The 21,286-nt window shown below is 39.8% G+C and overlaps 1 long non-coding RNA gene across 1 annotated transcript; it reads left to right on the top strand.

The window, feature by feature from the left end:
• Window positions 1-1,431: 1,431 nt before the first annotated feature.
• On the top strand, window positions 1,432-19,258 carry LOC136295847 (uncharacterized). Its single transcript, XR_010722819.1, has 3 exons — window positions 1,432-1,633; window positions 13,643-13,736; window positions 18,625-19,258. It is a non-coding gene; the product is annotated as an uncharacterized lncRNA (long non-coding RNA).
• The last annotated feature ends 2,028 nt before the right edge of the window (window positions 19,259-21,286 follow it).

Here is a 21,286-nt window from a genome sequence, read left to right as displayed (position 1 = left end):
TCACGTTCTGCCCATTTTCTCTCTGGAGAATTGAGCAACACGCTTCAAGGATGATAGAACTTGAGAGTTCATCAGCTTCAGATCTGTACAGTGATAAATAAGATATCAATCAGTGTCTGTAATTATATTTACTTTTCCCAGAAAATCTGCAGAATTTCAGTCACAATTATTTTCCTGGATTTTTCTGATGTCCTTTTCTTTTTGAGATAAGAAGGAAAACACAGACTCCATGCTGGAAAGAGGGATTGTTCTATTACATACTCAGTGACACAGATGAGTGTTTTCCATGCCTTGAGGTACAGCCACTGAAGGAGCTATGACAAAATCTAAAGATTAAGGCCTGCTAAAAGAAGCTTTGACAAAGGGAGGAGAAGAGATTATCACTGCCGGAGCAGGGGCAAGTATATGTACTTCCTTGTCCTGCCCCAGTTGCCTCCTTGTAATGGAACTGTTGGCTAGAAAACACAGCTCTCTGGGAGCAAAACACATTGCAGCCAGAAATTATGGGCTGTTCCTGGACAGGGATTTCATGTGGCATGGTGTGGTAGCCCTGCAAGTCAAAGGAGTGTTCTGTGGTATTCACATCCTCTATGGCCCAGCCGTGTGATCCCCCACTCACATCCACCTTCATGTCTAGACTGTGGCTGTCCATCCATCAGTCTGTGCTGAGGCCAATATACATTAAAATAGTGGCTGAAATGGTGCAAAAACATTTCTGTGATGGGTTGATATGGGAAGAAGGGAGAGGAGTCCTGTGATGGGGAAGAGGTGGTTAAAGGAGGACAAGTAAGCCAGAAGAGAAAAATATATATGACACACCTGAGGATGCTATTTTTCACTCTCTGGCAAGAAGAATGCTTTCTTATTTCTAGGAACTTTCATTTGAGTGACCTACTATCCCACAGTAGTCTTCTAATAAGTGTTACCAGGACAGGTCACTGAGGTTATGTTCACATTAGCAAACTAACCAGTAAATAGCAGCGATAAATAACACAGACCAGTGCTGGCTCTGAAACTCTATGGGAGCTGTACAGGTGTCCCCTCCCACCCAGAATGAGCAGCTGCATCCAGCTGTCTTAGCAGCATGATGCCCCCATCTGCACCATGTCCTGCATCACATGACAGGAAACCACTGGGAGCAAGAGGCAGTCATGCCAGGCCAGTCTTTGCAGTTAATAACAGAATAGCTTCATGGAATCATAAAGGTTGGGAAAGACCTCTACCCCTAGCCTGTAGTACTGCAGGACCCAGCTCTTTGCCTCATTGAATCTCAAACCTTTGGCCCCAGCCCAAGTCCCTCTGCAGAGCCTTCCCACCCTCCAGCTGATCAACACTTCCACCCAGCTTCGTGTCATCTGTGGATTGGCTGAGGGTCCAGATCAATAAAGGTATTAAACACGACTGGTCCCAGCACTGAGCCCTGGGGAACACACCTGTGACCAGCCACCAGCTGGATGTAACTCCACTCCCCACCACCCTCTGGGCCTGGCCATCCAGCTGGGTTTTTTCCCAATGAGGAGCACACCTGTTGAAGCCATGGGCTGCCAGCTCCTCCAGGAGAATGCTGTGGGAAGCAGTGTCAAAGGCTTTACCGAAGTCCAGGCAGACCCACAGCCTCTCCCTCATCCCCCAGGTTGGTCACTCAATTGTCCTCCCCATTGTTTATGACTGTTGTGGTGCTGGGATCCTGTTTCCTGGTCCTTCCTTGGTTACTTGTAGGCACAGAGCTAACAAGGCTAGCAAGTGGCAAGGGCATACTTACCACGGCTTTGGCTCTCCTGGGCAAGGTGTAGCACAGTGCAGGGGAGAGGAAAGGCTGAGGAATGGCACTATTACCAGTGTGGACTACTATGGGCCAGTATCTGCCAGCAGCAGTCAAGGCCTAAAAATGTCATAATGCAGATATAATAAGTGTGCAAGTTTTTATTTACCTAGGCTTGGAAGAGTGATGACCCAGGGATTACTGCTGACAGGACTTACTGTACTCCACAAACTTAGAAGAGGATTCCTGAATTTGTCTCATAGCTCAAAGGAAACATTTCAGATAGCATTCCTGCTGCACAAGGAAAGTAAATATTTAAAGCTTCTTCTGAGGGATGAGAAGGAACAAAACGTGCAAATTTTACATCTTCTGCAATACAGTAATTTAAATTCACAAAGGTAAGAAAGAGTTTCTTGTCAAGACACTAAATAACAAGATATTATTTGATAGAAAATAGGGCAAACTGCACCAAGAATAGTCTCTGATGATTTATTTTACAAGAAGCTCCAGTGAATTGCAGCAACTTAATCTAAGATCACGTCTACTATTAGGGTTTTATTAGGAGGATGCTTTGTTCAGATTTCCCATGATTTGATTCACTTCATAGGGAAGTCTCAGAGTACATAAAAAATTTTCTTTGGGTAAAATTAGAAGGTAACTGCAAGCATATTACTTGTGGGCTCCAAAGGCACAGGGTAGCTCAGTCCAGGTGCCCTGGCCACAACTAACCCAAAGGAAATCCCACAGAAGTGTGTATGGTATGGACGCAAGCACCAAAAGTTTTACCTGTCTGCCCCCAATATCTGCCCTATTTGCTGGTGTAAACATAATCTAGAGTGCTTTCTGTCTACAGCTCAGATATAAACACCTTTTTAACATTTAAAAAAATAGGAGATCAAAGAGGTAAAGCAGAATTTTAATGTGCTATTTTGGAAAGAAGCAAGGCACAAGCATTGTACTATAACACATCTAAAGAAAATTCAAAGCTTTGACTCTTTGTAGTCTGAAGCAATATATTTGGCATTACTTCCAGCCATCAGGTTGCCAGCAACTCAGCTTTCCATTCCAATTGACTGAGCCAGTTCTGACTTAGCCAGATACCCTGGCTGCATGCATACACCATTACCTACATCCAGTGCTGCCATATCTGTGAGGTATATATGGATTAGCCTTACAGTGCAGTATTTGATTTCTGTAGAAATACATGTATTGGAGTCTGTGAAGCTGTGAAAAATCGTGGAGCTCCAGGTATTCACCATTCTAATTTCTTCATTTTCATTTCCACTGAATAATAGTCAAAATGCCTAAAGCCTATGAAATGGGCTGTAAGGGAATCATTAGTGGTCATCAGTATAATTTATGAGTATCTGAAATGAAAAATCCTGGCGTTTACATTTTTAGGGCATTTGGAAGTCTCGAGAGAAGATCAGAGCAGGCACCCCATAAGCAACCTTCATTTCAGTGCCTGCAGACATTGGTAGCAAATTCTTTGGGTCAGGACGAGAAATATTTTCTTTAAAGTGCAATTTTCAGGTGCAAAAGTAAGACCAGTCACAGCAGTTAAATATTCTCTTGTGACTCTCTAAATATGGGCACATGCATCACAGAGTTTTATTTCTGTACAAACAGGATGCTGTCTGTGCATGGTACAAATGAATCTGCTAGTCTAACACTTAAAAGCTCATGGAATGCACCTATCTGAGAATAGAGGTGCTATACACTCTCCACGGGCTTTATAAAATAGGATCTGAATACGGGGTCTATTATGCTGCCTCATGTGTAGAAGCATCTACTCTTTTATAAGAGCACAATAACACTTGAGATGATGATGACATAAAGTTACTAACACTATATTCATGTACAGAATTATTCTTCCATTTTTATTGCTAAGCATTAAAAAAAGGTAAAAGTTAGTAACTGAGCTAGAGTCTAAATTCTTCACTCCCCTTGCAGATCAGTTACTTCTCTGAGTATTTCCCCATACATACATACACATCACAGTGTGGACCCAGAATACAGGAGCTTACGTCTGAGAAGTTGGAATAGCCATGAGATAAAATCTGATGGAGGAGAAAGGCTGTATCTGAAAGGGCAGCAGAAAATACAGGAGATGCAGACACATGAAACAAAGCAGAACAGCTTGGTTGGCAATGAAATGGGGATGAGCAAAGTGCACAATGATCAAGGTGTTGAAACAAGATACCAGAATCTAGAAGAAACAGGTCACCAGAAACCAGATGAGCAAACTGAGTCTTGGGGTCTACTTTCCAACTGACCTCCATGCTTATTTCCTAGTAACAAATGATCCTTTTAAGAAAGAAAGAATATACCCTGGGTTACCTCTTTTCCAAACAAAGGAGACAGCCAACGGAAAGCTGGAAGACAGGGAGAATCACTTATGGCAGGGGAAAGAGAAACAAAACTGGAGGAGGCAATGGGATAAATGCATGCAAAGGGAGCCTGACTACAAAAGTCCACATGATGCCAAACAACTTACTGAACTACCATGAATGCAAATAAAAACCGAAGTCACTCTTCAAAATATAAATATAACAGAGAAGCACATCAATGTTCCCCAGCTGTTGTGCTATAAGCAGCATAGAAAAGGTAGCAGGAGGTCAGAAATAATGGGAGCCATCCAAGGGCAGGCTGAGGCTGAGAAAAAGCCAGATTCTGCAGACCACGGAAAGCTGAGTTTGAGTAAACACAGGAGCACAACATTCCTGGTATCAAGAATGAGTTCTTCATGGGACAGTTCCCTTGCACCCCTCTGGTCACCCTTACCACCAGGCACAGCAGGTACTGCTCTGTGTTCTACCACTACATTTCTGACTTGGCAAGGTCCTCTCAGACAGATGTTTTATCCAAATTCCAGCTGTCAAATTCTCAAAGCAGGGTAAACAAGATCTTGCTGGATGCTCTCCTCCATCCTGGATCTGTTCACGAGATCTCATGGCTAGACCATTTCACAGCTGCTTTAGGGGTTCTGCAGCTTATTACACAAATATTTACTTTTTCAGAAGGAGAAACCAAGTGCATTAGACCCAAGTCCGAAAAACTTTGTTTCTTCCAGCCCCTTCCTGTGGGGTTTTGACAGGCTGAAACAAATGAGTGTGAAGACAACACGGTGTACAGCACAGTGAGTCATTAAAAGGTCAGAGCACATAAGTGCTGCGGTGCTGCAACATCCCAACAGCCAGCAGAGCACAAGGAGATGGTGCAACTCCAAATGCCATTACAAGGACCTCTCCAGCCCGAATGGCTGAAAGGAATTTACAGCGGTCTTTTGGAAAACATCCTTCAGCACATTCTAGTGAAGTCCAAGTGAGGCTTGGACATGTGCTGTAGGTAGATACCTTCTGGTCTTCAGAGATGCACCTGCACTGTCCTTGCAGAAGAGCAGGGTTTCTGAACGTTTTCAAAATCTCTCTGTAGCTTAGTATCTCAAGTTTTTTCTTCAAGGCAACTTACAGTTTGAAAACAAGGTCCAGGTTCTTCCATCATCATTTAGACATTCTGAAAATGAGTGCTCAGAATTTTGGGAGCTGGGCACATTTGCATTGCTGAAAACAACCAGAGGGCCTAAAAAAGCAGGTACCATTAAAGAAACATGAGATTACTCAGGCCCTGAAAAATCTCACATTACTGGCTGCCTTTGAAAAATTGTGGCCACACTGCCATTTTCACGCTGTAATCATACATCACATAAATCTGGATCTCAAAATGATACCACACAGAAAGTGTCAGTCTGGCCTGACTCCAAGGGGTTCATTTAGGCATTTATTTTCATTTAAATCATATGCAAACAAAGTAACCTCATGTTTCTATGAATAAAGACAATTTTTAGTATACAGTAATGGATATATGGAAAGTATGTCAGCTGTTTTTCTTTTTCAGGTCGATACAATTAAGTATTTAAAAATAGCTAATATGATTAAGTAGCATTTATTGGCTATTAGTGGCTATGCAAGTGCATTTCTTACTATATCAATAGCATTCTAGAGCAGCCAGATTTAATTCTGCTCTGTAAGCAATGATGTCAGGTACATGATCATATAATCCTGAGGTGGTAAAAGTGAGGAAAAATCACGCTGTCACTTTAGGGGAGTTCACATTTGTTGCTTTTGAAAGATTAATTTTTTTTTTGAAATGTCAACAAATTTCATAGAGAATTATCAAAAGAAGTCCCCCTTGCCCTGTTTTTTTTAACCTCTCTATGTTGATTAAACTAATCTTGTAAAGGTATAATGTACTATGTAGTAGGCTCCTCAAAATGAATTCCCTGCAGATGCATAAAGAAGTAATTTTAGGCATGCAACACAAAGGAAAATTAGCAGCATATTCCAGGCCAGGATGAATATTTCACCAAGAAACCAGTGGCAAAAGTTTATCAGTGGTATCAACAATCATCTTGGGAAACCAGCAGTGCCCAGACACTTAGATTTATGTAATTTCACTGACCCGGATTTTGCAGTTTCCAGCTTAACTGGAAACTTTATATGAAAATACTGGTGCGCTATATCTTAGAAATGGCAACAAATGTATCACCTCACTTTCTTTATTAAGAAGACTGCATCCATGTTGTCTTCAAAGGTGACATTCCCGAGAGCTCCCTTTCATGGCATGGTGGGACAGCAGAAAGAGCAGAGCATGGCACAGACTTCACTTCTGCCAAACAGGCTTGATGAGGCGGCATGGATTTCCCAGAGAAAGCCTTGCCAAGGGTTCCCTGCCCAAATCACTTGGGCTGGAAATTCACTTTGTTGTTTTCATTCCCAGCTAGATGAGAGGTACTGGAGACAAAGCTCACACTGCCCGAATTCAGCATAAAGAGACAGACCATTAGTCAGTCAGCTGTGAAATGTAAATAATTTTTGCCTTTCAGAATATCCTCCCTGATTCTGTCAAAATCCATCATGCACAACTGCTTATTCAAGCAAAAGGTAACACAAAGTAAATATCCCCTAAACTTACAATCTAGCAGAGAACATCTTGATTTCAGTCCATCATTCTTCTCATGACACTTTGGTAAAAAATACTGTTCTTCCAATATCAGCCTGCCCTGATCACTTTTGAAATAACAAAAGCTAAATCTTTTGAAAATCGGAGACCTCTGGTCTCCCTCATGAACTGTGAATTGGGGACAACGCCACTGGGCTCAGGAGCCAGGTTACTTCATTTCTAATTGCAGTCAGGGGTAACGCTTGGCCCACAATCAGTGAAAAAATCAGTAAAGGCCAACCCACGGACAGCCTCCTGATCTGCATTCCAGGAGGTCAGTGGCCCCTCTGAGAGTATCCCCTCTGCCTTTGCAGGTGTAGGAAAGGGAGAGGAGGAATCAGCTTTGGGAATCAGCTGTCTGGGCCTTATTTTGTTATTCTCCTCATCGGATTCATCGGCTGATTATGTGGAGAGTTGAATTTGATTGTATGTCAAAGATGCAAAGGGTCATGACAGTGTTCACTGCTTGATACTTCCAAAGGTCCAGTCCCACTGCAACAAGAAGGACAAGCTCTTCGGGAAACATGTGAACCTCCTAAGTCAAGCAAACATCCAGAAATACTTACCAAAACCAGTATTTTAACCGTTTGGCTTTTCCATCACTGATGGGACCCAACCAGCAAGAGTATGACTATAAATTGTTCTTTAAAATCCTTGTAGATGGAAACTAAATTTCACAGAAGATTTAAATAAAACTTAGAAACTTAAAACAAGACGTGTTCTGCTAAGCCACATTTGGGATTAATTAAAAAAAAAAAAAAGAAGAAAATACTAGCGTTAGCTGAAAGTTAAAAGAGCTATAAAATCAAATTAAATTTAAAGACTTCAATTTACTAATAGAAAAAAAATACATAGAAACATTGAGAAACAGCTAAATATGTTAAATGATTCCTTGGAAAGGCAGAAAATAAAGCTTAATCTGAATATCTATTTCGACACTAAAATTGCCAAAACCAATGCCTGCTTTTACCAGGCAGATAAACTGCACTCAGGCATAATTGCAATAAAACCATCCATAGGGACAAAGTCTCCTGGATGTCAGCACTGAGCCTGCCTTTAACTTTGGGTTTAGCACTTTTTGTCTTTTTGTCTTTCTGTCTTTCTTTCACATACTGATTTGTGGCCTAGGATATCTTCCCAGTTACTGAGAGATTCTGACAGAGGATCTTTACAGAAGCTGCCAAGCTTAATATTTTGGTCAGTGATAGTGAATGCTTTGTTTAATCTCATGCCATCAAAAAGAAAACATCTACCACTTTCTATGTTAGCAGCTAAGAAACAGCTGTCCAGGTTAAATGTGATTGCTTCCACCAAATCTGAGATTTTTTTTTCCCATAATTTTCCTCAAGGTGCACAATGTTTTCATATGACCTGCCAAAGCATTCAGAATGTCAATTTAGTTAAGAAAATACTGTACTGAAGAGCCTCAGAAGAAGTATGGCTATTTTTTATACAAAGAAGCAAAGAAACACGTCAGTCAGAGCATATTTATTTTTAGGGATTGATTTATTAATTAATTAATTTTCATTAATTTTACAGACCAATCTTCCCTACCCGATGTAACTTTAACTCCTAGTTTAGAAGTTAAATCAGACTTAGAATTCAAATTATATTCTTTCATCTGCTAAGTCATCTCACAAATACCTCTAGTCGCCTTGTCAATTGATTTAAACTCCTTAGAATTATAACAAAACTACAGAAAAATTTAGATTGTCCTTTGAATTGAAGTAGCCTTCTAGCATCCCACTTTCCTTTACTCTGTGTTCACAAACTTGTTAAGGCTGCATGTTAGAAATCTATTTTAGTAAGAATTCTTAATTACAATTAAAGAAGTCAATCCTGCTGACTGACTTCCAAAAAAAAAAAAAAATCTGTCAAAAGGAACAACCACGTCAAGTTTGTCAGTGGTGCTACAGGTAGCTTCTATTTGAAAGAACAGATGTTATGGAACAAAAATATGTGGTTTCTCTTCCCCATACTCCGCCAATCTCTCACATTTCCCTCTCCTTTCCCACCCACACACTCCCACAGGTGATTAGATTTGCCCTGGGAATCAAATTCTTTAAAAGTAAAAATCCATCTGGATACTTCCTTTCAGGCAGTGTTAAACAACCAGATTAAAAAATGCCTCCTGTTCCTGATTCCACAAGGGCAAATTCTAGTTAGCCAGGGATGAGGTTGTGATGTGTTGGAACTACAAAATTAAGGCAGGTTCTGGTACATAGCAGCTTGGAGATGTTAAGGAGGAAAAAAATTCTTCGTAGATAATCTAAATAATTTCTGTCACCAGCTTGTATTTTGCATGACACATGGATCTTTTAGAAAAGTTCATTTCAAATACAACTGGATGTACTAATTTTTTTTTCAAGATAAGGTAGGTTTATTTCTCAATTTCTAACTTTTACGTCAACATATGCTACACAACTGACTCTCTTTTTCTGTTGTTTTTCACTTGTGCACCTCCTGCTCTTTCCCCTGCTCTAAACAGTCAACTTTTGGTACTCAAATGCCATCCTGCACCCAGGGTGATGAAAGGGCCACCCACCCTCAGCCACAGTCTGGGCACTGAAAGAAGGATGGCTCAGTGCTCCAGCACCGCCCTCAAATCTCTCAATCTCTATATTCTGACTGAGGCAGTCACAAAGAAATGCCCATATGGCATTATAACACGAGTTCCCAGTACCAAAGCATGTAAATTAGGATATGAATGTCAAAGTGCTTGGTGCAGAAAGTAAGAAGGAGAGAAAGAAATTCATCTCCTGAATAAGGCTACTGGTCTTCAGCAAAGCTGGCTCAAGCAATGTTTCATCTGTGTGTCCGAGGAAGAGTAAAACTTAGAAAAAATGGAAAGCAAATTGTCTGATGGATTGTTTTGCACACTGCAGGTAACAAGTAGGTTCAGGGTGGGGAGTGATTAAGGGCACCCCTCTGCAATCCCAGTTCCCTGGTCTGGATATTACTGCAGTCCTGGTTTTCTACCCATGGGCACAAGGAGAGGCATGAGGCTGGGGCACAACACTGTCTTTGTGTGTCCTCCAGAACAGAGGCTTGGACCTTACTCCAGCCAAAAGGGTGGGCATGACCATGTCATGCTGATCTCTCTTTGGAAAAGCAGAGCAAAAAGCAAAGCTTACCAAAGGCTGCTGATGTTCATGCCATACCCTTCCTCCTTCTTTTGCATAATGAACACTGGTGGAGATTCAGCCACTGTTTCTCACCCTTCATAGTAGGCACCACAGTGTTTAAAATACATGAATGAGTTGGTGCCCTCTCTGCTGCATTTGCCCTGCAGTAACACGCTCTGGAACAGTGGCGTGCTCCACAAACCCAGAGAAGATGACTAAGTGTCACAACCCACACCTCTAACATTTAATTGCAATTTAATTTTAAAAATTAACTACAATTTTTTACCCAGCTAAGATACGCAATTGCAATCAGAAATCAACCACTGTGCAAGTATCACTTACATGGAGTTTGCAACTAAAAGGCCATCCACTTGTACACCTGTGTCAAATTGAGGAGCTTCAACCTCATAATAACAGTGCTCAGCATTTTCGGTTTTGTTTTTTACAAGTGTTGCGCAATCTAACCTGAATTAATCTTCATGACAATAAGAAACAGAAATGTTAGATTTATTTGGGGGTATACCAAGAATCAGATGGCTGAGCTGGGAGGAAAATTTCTGGGGAAGACTGTCTTTGGCCTGCAATAAAATCATAGTTTCTGAAAACTTTCTACATATAATAATTTGCTAATTTTGGTCTAAATTTCCTTCTTTTGACTCCAGTAATTATTATTAGCTGATGCAGTGTCTGCAATGTAGTCAGCACTTTCCAGACATACAACCAAGAAAAATTATTTTTACAAGACTGCCTATAAAAATACATTGCATGTCTGAGATCACTTTGGATTAGTGAGGCCAAGAGATTTTAAACATTGGTATGCACAATGTATGCAGTAAAACTATGTGGATTGGTAAAAACAAACATTTTTCTTGTTGTTTGTTCCAGTTACTGAGCACAGCATGCTCTAACTTTGTCAAATTGGAGTTTCACTGACCATGGAAGTACTTAAAATTGTATGGTTTTCTCCTTCTCAGAGTCTGATCTCAGTCTCATTTAATAATAGATTTTTTTTACCTGTGCAACAGTACAGACAAAACAAACTACCATCAACTTCTGGCAGTGAAAGTAAGAGGATTTAAGTAAACTATTTTTATATCTCTGCTTTTTTCTGATTCCTAGGAACTGTAAGGTTCATCCAAAACTAAAACCAGGATCTTCTCATACTTCAGAAATCTATATTTATAATGCATTTTATATATATATATTATATATATATACATATAAATGCATGTGTTCATTTATTCTATATATTTATATTTAAATACTTCCAGATGTTTATATATTTTAATAGATATATATAGAAAGCGTTCACAGAAATACCAGAAGTGAACTTGCCTGTCCGATTGTGTCTGCAGCTGTCTGTTCTCTTCTGCCATCATGTGGGTATTACTGAAGTGCAGGAATGCAGCAGCTGCTGGGAGAGGATGAGAGGGTGAGAAATGCCCCTGTGCCTCCCAGGTACCTCGGGCAAACTGGGATAGCTGCCTTCTCACTTCAAAACTGTCTGGAAAGAAGCTTGAAATCTGAAACACTCCTCTACACCTTCAGGTCTTTAACAATGGAAAAATCTATGGACTAAAATAAAATAAAATAAAATAAAATAAAATAAAATAATAAAATAAAATAAAATAAAACACCAGACATTTTTTGCAGAGGCATTTTATTGGAATACAACACTCCTTGGGATGATTGCGATATCCTGGCTGGTTTTTGCAAGGAAGACCAGGAACTGAACCCCTCCAGGCCGGATTCTGCTTTTTCTCAGGGACCATCCAAATCTGCAGAAATGCTCTTTTTTTTAGAAGTCATCAGAAATTAAGGAGATGTTTTATGGATATGTTCTAAATATGGATGTTTCAGATCAGTGTACTTTATCCTATCTCCCTGTGATTATGCTACTGACAAAATATATCAAATGTGAGATGTATACAACAGAGCTACTTCAAATAAAGGCTCTTTAGACTTTACATCTAGTTAAACAAAGAATTATCTATCTAGCCCCTGACTCAAAAATGTTCTGCAAGTTGTTACTTCTCTAGTAAAGGTCGAAATGTGACAACAAAATTTTATTATTTTCTTTATTCCAAAATTATTTAAAATCACAATCACTCCAGAACTCCTGTATAATGACATTCAAATTGCTACAGTTTTCTCCTTAATTAGCAAGAAACAAAACTGATGCATCTTTTGGTTAATGCTGAAGGTGTGTTAATGCAGTAAATGGTAGCTTTTAAATACTGCATTTGAAGAGTGACTGTTCAGGGATTTCACCCTTGCATAAACACTGGTATTCTGGGTAAGTGCATAGTTTGTCTTTCTATTGAAAATAACAAAAGAGGGAAAAGTAAACCTATGTCTTGTCATTAAACAAAGGATAAAATAATGCTTTTAGAAAGAAGCTACAGAAGTGTAGGGTTTTTTCCCCAAGTATATCTTACGTTTGCAAATAGTTAATATTTTCTTTAACATCAGTTAATCTATAAATATCTTTTTGACCTTTGGATAACAGCACACTTAATATATCTGCATGTCAAACCCTGCAAGTTTTACTTTGATTCACCCACTTTAAGAGAAGCTATCATGTGCCAGACAGCTGCTTTTTCTCATAACCTCCCCCATAACTAAAACTCCTGCATAGTTACAAAACAGAAAATGACACCAGAATCACAGAGCAATATGTACATTTCTCAGGACTAAATGGCTTCTGTTACTTGCTCCAGTCAAGTGTAAACCATGCAAAAGTACACTAACTTAGCTTCTAAAAGCAAAGGTCTTCTCAGAGTGTTTCACACCAGTAGTAAACTCTCCATCTCCAGATTTTTCCTCCTTCACTGTTTGAAATAAACAGTGAAAATCGTGCAACTTTTATTCAGGGCAGTAAATGCAATTTGAAATAATAACTCTCTCCAGTACAGAGACTACTTTCCATGACCTAGATTATTCAATGTAATATTTTAACACTAAATAATTTGCTGTGAAATTTTCACACTATCTAGCAGAGCTCTCTGTATCTTTTCTCAAATATCTGCAAACATCTTGTAAATATTAACACATTAACATTAACTTTATAAACAAGTTAGCATTTGAAATGTCCCAAAAATTACACTGGTATCTATAAACAGTGAGAAGTCTCCTGAAAGTTTATGTACTTCCAATGTAGGTATTGCAGTCCCTAAATATTCAGTGGCTAGAGTCAGAGGCTGATTTTAAAAAGCCAAGTTGATTTCTAGGTTGCTCTGTGCTCTGTCAATGGGAAGAGTCAAGTCCTTCCAAGGTTCAATGACTGAAAGGAATTAGGTCTCTCAAAGGGAGCAACAAAAACTGGACAGTTCAACAAAAACTGCTTACAGCCAGAAAACAGGAAATATCTGCAAGAAATCAGAAGGAAAAAAATTTAGAGTGCAAAGCTGCATTAACTTGAGAAGTGCAGCTAGGAAAAAATTTGCATGGTCTAGAGAGGAGTAGCAGAAAGAGGAATGGCTTTGAACAAAGCAAGAATGGTGGGTTAGAATGTGATACCTTAATCTGGGTGTTCAAAAAGTTTCAAAACTTTAAGTAAAGCATGTGCTTTTTAAAAGCTATTATCAAATCCCTAAAAGCTTTGTAAACTGATCAAGATCTAAATGATGTTAGAAAGACAGCAAACTGCAACTGGAAACCAAAAGCAAAACTATTCCCTGCGTACTGTGCAATATATAGAAATGCATGCATGAAATGGTTTGGATTGATAAATGGTTTTATTTTTTTTTTTTAGTGCTTTCATCAAACTGGCAAATACTACATCTGCTCATCATCTCATTCTGCCAAGCAGGTGGAACGTTGAAGAGTGGATGGTGATCACTGCCAAGGTTTGCTAAGCAAAAAATGCTTTGCCTGTTTTAGCTATAAATAATGCTCACCACATGTTTACTAAGCAAGGTCGTGATTCCCTTTCATCTCAGTTTGGTGAGAGACAAACCAAGATATTGAGAAGAGTCAATTAATCCATGTGTAAACTCAGCAGATGCTAAAACTCAATAGGAAGCCAGAAGCAGCCTCACCAGAGAGAGAACACTTGGCCCCTCCTCACTGCCAGCAACTTAGCTCATACATTTCACACGCAATCAGCATTATACAAAAATTACAGTGAGTAAGAAACTCAAAAATAACAATTGTAAGAGGGCAGATAAGTCCTCCTCACTGCCAGCAACTTAGCTCATACATTTCACACGCAATCAGCATTATATAAAAATTACAGTGAGTAAGAAACTCAAAAATAACAATTGTAAGAGGGCAGATAAGTCCAAATGTTCTCTCAAAAAAAAAGGCTACAGTCAGTGTATTCATTTTTCTCCTTTTACTTCACATTTCTTGCATTTGAGGTTACACTATAACTCAGCATTAAGGGAAAAGTTGTCCCGGAAGCCTCTTCCATAATCTGGTGGTTTGGTCAATCTCCTGCACTCCCCACTGCAGTTTTGGCTTTGCTGGGTCGGTCTGTGGCACTGCAAACTCACAAAGTCCTTATGGAAGGGCTGGCAGAGGTGTCTCCTCCTCGCCTCTTGGAGAGAGGAAGCAGCAGCACCAGCAGCTGTCCTGTGTTGCTCTGGGTTCAGACACCTGCTGAGTGTTACAGTGCTCTCAGCAAGACGGAAGAATGTGGAAAAATTCCTGACCAGAATCACGGCAGATTTTAGCTGTGAGCAAGGCACCTATTTTCCCAGAGGACTCTTTCTATAATCATTGACATGCTGGACTCTGCAGTCCAAAATGAGACTGTCCAGAACATTTGAGGATCTCTGAAATGTAGGCCACTAGATTTCAGACAAAAACTGATGTGAGCAGCCTCTTTTGTTCATACCTAGAGTGATTTGCCCTCGTTGTAGGAGTTAATGTTGTGTTTGGCTGGCTCCTGAATGCCATTACCCCCCTTTGCTTACCAGGCTTGATGCCTCCTTCATCTTTCTTATTCAAGTTTAGTTTTCCATGATGTCAACAGATTGCAGGGAAACTGCTCTGCTGATCTCTTCATTCACTAAATAAGTGAGACTTGCTAATTTTACATTATTATTATTATTATTATTATTATTTCTCAAATTCCCACAGCTATGGAAAGTTCTGACAGCTCATGCAGAGTACAAGGCTGTTACTACTTATCTTTCACTAAAATACACTAATGAGAAAATTTCTCATCAGATCTCAACAAGAGTGTTTTGTTCCTTATAATGTAATGTTGACATATTTGTGTGCTGCTGTTCTGGGCCTGGATGTCAAAGCATATTAGACTTGTACATTGTAGTCACAAATTTGGTCAGTAAAAATAAACTAACATTTACTTTCCATGGTTCCAGTTGTTTTTCAGTATTTTTAATTCCACTGACGGCATGTTCACAAGCAAACATCTGGAAAAATACTGGCATAGATTAGCCAAGGTCATTTCCCTAATCTGAAATCACCAAGAATCTTGAAATACAGGGAAATTGAGAAGCATATTTGAAAACAGATCAAGTTCATCTACAGGATCCTATCCTATCTCTTCATTAATTTATCACATACCTGGAAAAGCAATGACTTCAGCCATTTCATTAAATGCACAGATTAAAACCAGGTTTAGTCTGAGTTTAAACTGGTGGCAATGAATACTTTTGTGTCCTGTGATAAATTGCATGTCAGAGTTTTCCTGTCTTTTCAGCTTGGGCAGTAACCCCAAGGGGACTGGGTGTGCAGTGCTTATCTTAAGTGTATCTATAACATACATACAACCCTTCATAAATGCAAAGAGTATGTATCATGTTGTCAGACATGTAATTCCTAAGCAGGGTTCTACTCCAGCTGACAGTAATGAACTCTGACGGTGGAGCAGAAGTTATTTTTGTCCTAAATGACAAACTGCCATGTCCTGTTATCTAGAAGATTTAAGGCCTGACACACACTATTTCATCTAATGGAAGCAGTTCAAAAGGAAAAGACAAGTTAACATATGCCAGTAGGAATGGATATGGAGCTGTTTTTCCCCAGGTAGCCAGGAACTAAATACCAGTGATTTTTCTAACCATGGTGATTTTTGTCAGTTCATTTTATTTATAGGTGTGCTTAAACTTCAAACAAGCACTGGAATTAGCATCCCAGCATCCCTTCAGCTGGCCACTTTTCCCAGGAGAAGATAGAAAAAGGCTGAGTTATCACAAGTAATTACTCCTGACTGACCAGACATTCTACCTAAAGAGTGACAATCACCATTTTAAACTAAGGGAAGGGATGATGAAAGCAAACACCTTGTTGCTTCATCTTCTGTTAGAAATGGGTGGTTGTGGAGTAGTTCAAACTACTGACATCACTTTAGATGAACCTCACAGTCCGATGCAATTACCTTTTCCTGAGGGTGACTTCATTTAGTATTTAGGTCTAACCAGCCTTTTGCCTTTTGTCTGATATTTAGCATTTTCAGCGCTGTAAGGCAGTGACTGCATTTTTGCTCTGGTTTTATGCAGTTCTTGAGCCATGATTAGGATTCCTACAGCTAGTATCACTACCAACATTGCACAGCCAGACATTCAAACTGTCCTTAGCAGGGGCTTCTCTGTCAGACTCATATTTCCAAAATTCAGCACACAGGCGAGCATTTGGCCCAGAGACTGAAATTCCACACAGTGCTATAAACCATGGGAGTATGACATGTCCTAGAAAGACTCTGTGCCCTGGTTCATCTTTAAAGACTCATGCTTTTAATGGAGTTTTATCTTCCCAGACATTATGAAATCCATTAAAATGAAAAATACTTCTTTTGGGTTCCTGGAAGTAATTAATTCATTTATACTTAAAATAAAGGGCAGATAATGTAGTAACTCTAACTGTCAGAAAAGACGACACATTAGAAAGGCTTAGGAAATACAGGCTGTGTTCCTGAAATGCAGCTGAGGAGCTGCAGGGAATTAACAGTGCTGGGGTTGGGGACATTAAGTTCTTTTATACTATATTAGCAAGAACCAAGGACCCTGAAGTGTGGTTAATGACAGGACTCAAACTTTACAAAGATTCACACTATCCTTTTCCAAAAGTATTTGAGCAAGAGGAGACTATGACTTAGTTACACAGAGGTGAACTAAGTATTGCTGCACTTGCCAACACCAAAGAAGCTCTTTTGCAAACATTGCAGTCTACACCTTCCTCATGAGGGGAAGGGGAGGGCCAGACACCGATCCCCTCCTGGCGACCAAGGACAGGATCTGAGGGAATGGCCTGAAGTTGTGTCAGGGCAGGTTTAGCTTGGATATTTGAAAAAGGTTCTTCACCCAGAAGGTGGCTGGGAACAGGAACAGGCGGCCCAGGGAAGTGGGGCAGGAAGCTCCAGGCCTGACAGAACTCAATGAGCACTTGGACAGTGCTCTCAGGCACCCGGTGAGACTCTTGGGGATGGTCCTGTGCAGGGCCAGGACTTGGACTCAAACGGGTCCCTTCCCTCTCAAGATATTCTGATTCTATGAATGAAGTTACAGAAAATAATTATGCAGAAGCAAAGCAGCAAAAAGCTGTCATACGTATGTAGTAAAAGATTAATCACATTGAGAACCTAAATGAAGCAGGACAAATCACCCAAGATATACTAATCACCTTGAATACAAGACACTTTCTTCTGGGCCTATCTGTATCAGAAAAAGCAAAACAAGAGTCCACAAAAGTATAGGTCCTGCAAATGGATGAATGAGATGGGCCAGGAATATTGGATGACCTAAAGACAAGTTCTTGTGTCAAGATATAACTCTTCACGCTGTTGTTTTGGAGGTTTTTTTTCTTTTTTTACCTACAATGGAAGTGGCATATTCTGTCTATCTGGGTCACAGTTTTCAGAAACTCTTGAGCTGTTTTTGAAAAGGCGTCTCTTATTTCCACTTTGCCTTTTGCAAACTCTACACACAACCATACTTAATGTTAAGATTTCCTTAATGGGACACTAAAACGTCTTACCATCTTCCTATCACAGAATGGTTGGGCTGGTAGGAATCTTGAATTTCCCCTGTCCGTGGGCAGGGACAACTTCCACTATCCCAGGTTGCTCCAAGCCCCATCCAACCTGGCCTTGAGCATGTCCAGGGATGGGGAAGCAACAGCTTCACTGGGCAACCTCTTCCAGTGCCCCACTGCCCTCACAGTAAAGAATTTACCTACGTCCCATGTGTCCTTGGATTTTTTTAAAATACAACTATTTTCAAATTTTCTTTATTAAGGAAAAAAGGTGGTTTTCAGTCTAGATGCCAATGCTTCTGTCTCTGTATATAATATTTATGTTCCTATCTATAGATATGGCTTAGAACATTTGGAGGCAGTGCTAAGGTATGTGTATGCTAAAGGATAATACATATACTTTGCGAATATCACAACATTTGAGTTTGTAGTTCAGCATCTATGGTTGTTTGTGTTTATTTCCAATGTCTGGAAATACCTGGAATAATCTGTGTACACTTTGGTGGAGGGACACGCCAATACAGGAGTTCTGAACCTGAAAATAGTTTTACTATAATTTTCATTGGATTTTACATTTAAAGTAAGTATGATTCTCTATTACATAAATCTCATATTCATGTTTGCTATCTGGTTATTGACTGAATAATTCAAAACCCTAACAGTACAATATACATGCATTAACAATTATAATATTATTTTTTTTTAATGAACAGAGCTTATAACTGCACTGTTTATCTTAAAAATGAACCCAAGTCAAAATATTCATATCCAGGTCTCAATTTTCCTGTTTTTCAGGTGATAGAGATGTACTGCTGGCATTCAACTTACATCCCATTTGAATAACCTTTGCATTTTTGTGTATGTTGTTTGTTTATCTTCAGCAAGACAAAATAAACTCTACGATTCAAGTGACTTTATTTTAGGGATTCATCAAACAAGAATAAAAAAAAAATATTTTTGTGAGATAGTGTGGCTGAGCTGAGAAGCAGGTGTTTGGAATGTATGCAGAAGGATTCACTTGCTGTCAGTGTGTTTAAAGCTGGAGAAGCCAGCCAGCACTGTGCTCTTTAGCTTGTAAACTCTGGTTGCTGATGTGATGAGAAACAGTGAATGTTCTGCTTACAAATTTAGACTCTTCATCCCAAGAGGTTCTTACCAGATCCCAGGCTTTGTGACAAATCCAGGTTCTTTTTTCTTGGCCCATATATTTCAGAACAATAACATATGTCACATGTGTGCCTTCTGAAAGCCCAGAAGAACGTGGTTTCCTTCTTGTGCAATGTGAGCAGCTCTTTCAGTCTCCATGATCACAAGTCACAGGGCTCTCTGAGAACCAGGAGGGAATAAATAAAGAATTGGAATATATATGTTATTTTTTTCTGTAAATTGTTCTCTTCTGTTTGTTTATAAGGCTTGCCTTCCCAGTTTATATGTCAATATAGGTAAAACAATCATTGCAAGATAATAAATAATGTATGTGTAAAGTCTAATAAACTGGAGTTGTGTGAGAGCTGCAACCAGAATTCCACCAGTCACTCCCCACTGCCTGGCTGGGAGCAATGCACTGAATAACACCCCTCAGTGCAATTCCTCGGGTCGGGGCAACCCCAAGCACAGGCTGTGCAGGGAATGGATTGTGAGCAGCCCTGGGGAGAAGGACTAGGGAGTGTTGGTTGATGAGAAGCTCAAAATGACACAGCAATGTGCACTCAGAGCCCAGAAAGCCAAATGAGTTCTGGGCTGCATCAAAAGCACTCTGGGCAGCCAGCGAGGGAGGAGATTCTGCCCCTCTGCTCTGCTCTGGTGGGACTCCACCTGCAGTGCTGCAGTGCTTTTGTTGTGCCATCAACAAAAGAAGGAGAAGGACCTGCTGAAGTGAGTCCAGGGGATGGCATGAACATGATTAGAAGGCTGAAGCAACTCTCCTATGGAGACAAGCTGGGAGAGCGGTGGCTGTTCAGCCCAGAGAAGAGAAGGCTCTGAGGGGACTTTGTATCAACTCCTCATATGTACAGGAAAGCTGGAGAGGGACTGTTTCCAAGTGGAAAGGACAGGTGGAGTGACAGGACAAGGGGCAGTGGCCTTAAACTGACAGAAAGCAGGTTTAAATTAGATATTAGAAATAAATTCTTTACTGTGAAGGTGAGTCACAAGCACAGGTTGTCCCTAGAGGCTGTGGCTACCCCATCCCTGGCCGTGTTCAAAGCCAGGTTGGTTGGGGCACCCTGGTCTAGTGGAAGGTGTCCCTGGCCATGGAAGGGGCACTGGAACTTAATCATCTTTAAGGCTGCTTCCAACTGAACACATTCTACAATTCTATGATTTACTATTGAATGCATTTACATGAAAAAGGTTAACAAATATCACAGTTTTGTACCCTTTTTCCTTATTTCTCACTTCAGAATTATAAACAAGTAAAAAAAAAAAAAAAGCCATTTCCCAGTAATATTCTTCATGGATTAACAAAAGTAGAGATGAAAAATGTTGGATAGAGCAGAGCAGTTGTCAGAGAAGCCTGCAGACACCAGAGTTTGCAGAAACAGCAGAAGACAAGGCATTTTAAAACAGCACATATATGAGATTTTTAGTAAAGTGAATGATGCATGGCAGAGAGCAGACTGGGAGAGCAGAAAATGCTTTAATCTGCCTGGAAGACATTTTAAGAAAGATAGAATATATCTTCTGAAGAAGCAGTATGAATGGGAAAAGTCCAAAATTATTAGAACCACTATTTTTCTTCATGATATTTCATGGTTATGAGGGAAATCAGAGCAGGAGTGCCACAAAACCAGCAGTTGCTATGTACTCCACAAAACTATGCTTTTTGCACAGTTTCCTGTCCCAAGCCAGGAATTAAAGAATCGTGATGAAACCAAACAGGAAAAAAAAAAAAAAAAAGAAATTTCTTCCAGCGAAACCAAAACCTGAAGATATGAGCTAATGAGCTTAACTACCCAAACCATGTTTTAACCCACATCAGCTCTTTGTCACTCAGGACATGGTTTATATTCTGACTTCTAAAAAAGTTGGAATAAATAAATCACCCAAGCAGCAACTGCTTGAGACACAAATAAAATCTTCTCCTGAGTTGACCTGATGTACTATTACCAGAAAGTATTTTAGCTCCTGAAAAAAGTGGCAGTCATGATCACTCGAGTTCACAAACTGTCAGTTCCTTCCAAGGTGCCAGCATACTACCTCCAGAATATTTGAGTTCCAGAAAGACAACATTGTAAGAAATTTTATGAGAATATTTATGAAATGAATTACTGGAAAAGTTGCTGTTATTTGTTTTATTTAAAGGCAGTTTTTAGGTGAAAGCTTATATAGTTTCTGTATATGTATTAAATGAAATATTAGCTGTGTTTCTTTTAGAGATAGATTGTGTGAACTCTCAAATATTTTTTCATATTCATTTGGAAAAATAACTCTAAGAGAGCCATTAACTCCACAGATC

The sequence above is a fragment of the Chamaea fasciata genome, unplaced genomic scaffold (genome assembly GCF_029207755.1).
Source record: "Chamaea fasciata isolate MVZ Bird 193981 ecotype frontalis unplaced genomic scaffold, bChaFas1.0.hap1 SCAF_1, whole genome shotgun sequence".
NCBI lineage: Eukaryota > Metazoa > Chordata > Aves > Passeriformes > Sylviidae > Chamaea > Chamaea fasciata.
The sequence above is the reverse complement of the archived record's forward strand: the minus strand, read 5'-3'. Positions and strand labels throughout refer to the sequence as shown.